Raw genomic sequence first — 2682 nt, forward strand, 5'->3', positions numbered from 1 at the left:
ATTCTCTTCTCCCCCGCGCCCGGCTGGACTTGAGCCCCTCCGAGCGGTCCTCGCCGGACATGGCCGGGCTCCTTCTGTGTAGCTGCCCCGCCCCACTAGCAGACGCCAAAGGAGGTGTCCCCAAACTCTGGTTTATTTTCGGTTTTAAACAAAGAGATCCGCATAGAGAAAAATAGCGTGATCTGGCCTCCCTTTCTCCTCTCCTCTTTCCAGGGTCCTTTTTCTCTACATCTTCTTTCTTTCTAACAAAAATTCTAACTGGAAAAGCAGGCCCGGGGGTGGGGAAATCCACAGGGTGAGGTCAGGACACCAGGCTGCCTTGGGCTGGGAGGCCTCACAACAGGTTCTTTCCTTCCATCGGAGGACGTGTCAGGAGATTGCTTTTTCTTCCAGTTCTAACTCACATTCCGAATATCTGATGGGCCCGCCTTAGGTCTCGCTGTCTGTCTCCCCCCATCTCTCTCTCTCTCTCTCTCTCTCTCTCTCTCTCTCTCTCTCTCGGACATCCTACCATCTCTTATCATGCGGATCCGCTGCAAATGAGCCCGGGCTGAACTCGGTTAGAGACGCGGCAGTAGGATCTAGCCTGCGAATTCTCTCGGCTGGAGCCAATTACGTTGTCCCTTAGCAAATTGTCTTGGATCGGCCCGGGTCCGGGTATCGGATCTGATCTAACCCGAACATGTTTCTGATGGTAAGGAAGTTCTCCATAGATATTTGCAGATAAGGTCAAGCACTCTGGAAAAAGGAGTGGTTTGCAAGTGAGGAATATTTACTCTTCCCCCTCCCCCTTTGTAAGTTTTAAACACGATAATTTCTAAACTTTCTTCTGAAATTGCTACACTTTTTGCACATCACCTACACCCACACCCAATCACCTCTTAGGGGTGTGTCCTAAATCCTAGGATCGTAGATTTAGAATTATCCGGGATCTCAGAAGTCGTGTCCAATTTTCCCATTTGATGGCTAAGGGAACTGAGGCCCAGAGAAGTATTTTACTGATAGTCAGACTTAAATAAAGCAAGGAGCTGGGATTGGCACAGACCCACCAGACTTGGACACCAAGTAATCTATAAAATTTCAAGCTGATTGTTGTACCTGAACCCCCCCTCCCCAAAAAAAAATCCCAAATAGCTTTGTTCTGATATAGAACTGTAGTATCTTTCCCACAGGCATGATGAACAGGTGACATTTCCAGAGCCCTGGTTATGCAGTATATGTGTCCAGTTTAAATGGACACCAAATATAAATTTGGAAATTGAGAACTTTGCTGTTTGTTATGGATGGTATAAAATATGTTTATGTTCCCTTAAACTAGCTCCTTTTCTAATTCATCTTTTGCATGGCATTACAGTTAATCTTTTATTATGCACAGAACTTTGACTATGTCCCTCCTCAGAAAATTCTAATACCAACTCAGGAAATTTCAATTTAATTTTGAATTCAAGAGCTTTCCCTCAAATCATCTCACTTTTCCTGTCTTACTGATGCTCCATCCCCTTGCATCTTTAATAGCACTTGCTTTAATCACACACACACATACATACATACACACATATGTTTACACATACTTATCTTGTATCACTTTACTCAGTCATATCTGTGCTGTAAAACTCTACTAGATATTGAGTTGAATGAGCAGAAATACCAAGTCTTACTGGAGTTCTTGCATTGATGGTGGGAAAGAAGGATTTTTTTTCTTAGCTATGGTTTTTAAATACTCCAATATTTCTCCCATAAAAATAGCTAGTACCATATAGAGATAAAAGAAATTTACAATCACAAAGTGAAACTGAAAAAATTTTAAACAATTACCGTAACACTTAAAACAAAAAATAATTAGGAAGATCTCTCTGTAGCAAAAACAAATTTATACTTCCTTCCAAAGAAAAACTGAAATTCTTTTTGATCAATCAATTGATCCATCTATCAAAAAAAATACTAAATCCTTGCTATGAACTAGGAACTATGCCCTATATCCTGAGGATGCCAAGAGAAAACTTAAATAACTCTTGTTTTAATGGAGGTTACTTTCTATTTGAGTAAAAAGTATATATACAAAGAGATTTTTTTGGGAGGGATCCAAGTACTTGAAAGGGGAGTGGAATCAGGAAAAGTAGGAGACAACCTTTTAACTGAATCTTGAAGTAACTGAATCTAAGAGATAGAGATAAAGTGCATTTGGGGCTTGAGGAACAAGACTGCAAAGATACAGACAGTGGGGAAATGCAATGTTTGAGAAATTAGGTTATCAGAAACTCAAAATGAGTAGAAGGAAAAATATGTAATCAGCCTGGAAATGTAGGCAGGGGCCAGATTGATTAGAGTTAGCAAGGATTTTAAAAGTCATTTAGTTCATTTTTTTAGAAGAAGCTGGGACACAAAAATTAAGTTACTTGCTCAAGGACCTATAGGAAGCAAGATTCAGAGCTGGGATTTAAACCCAGAGCTTCCAACTCCAAACCCACTGTTATTTCTGTTACCATCCCTTTTCTCAAAAAGGCTACTGTTTGGGTGGCTAGGTGGCACAGTGAATGGAGCAATGGCCCTGGAGTCAGGAGTACCAGAGTTCAAATGCAGCCTCAGGCACTTAATAATTACCTAGCTGTGTGGCCTTGGGCAAGCCACTTAACCTCATTTGCCTTGCAAAAACCTTAAAAAAAAAAGGCTACTGTTAGAACC

Source organism: Macrotis lagotis, chromosome X, assembly GCF_037893015.1.
Source record: "Macrotis lagotis isolate mMagLag1 chromosome X, bilby.v1.9.chrom.fasta, whole genome shotgun sequence".
NCBI classification, from domain to species: Eukaryota; Metazoa; Chordata; class Mammalia; order Peramelemorphia; family Peramelidae; genus Macrotis; species Macrotis lagotis.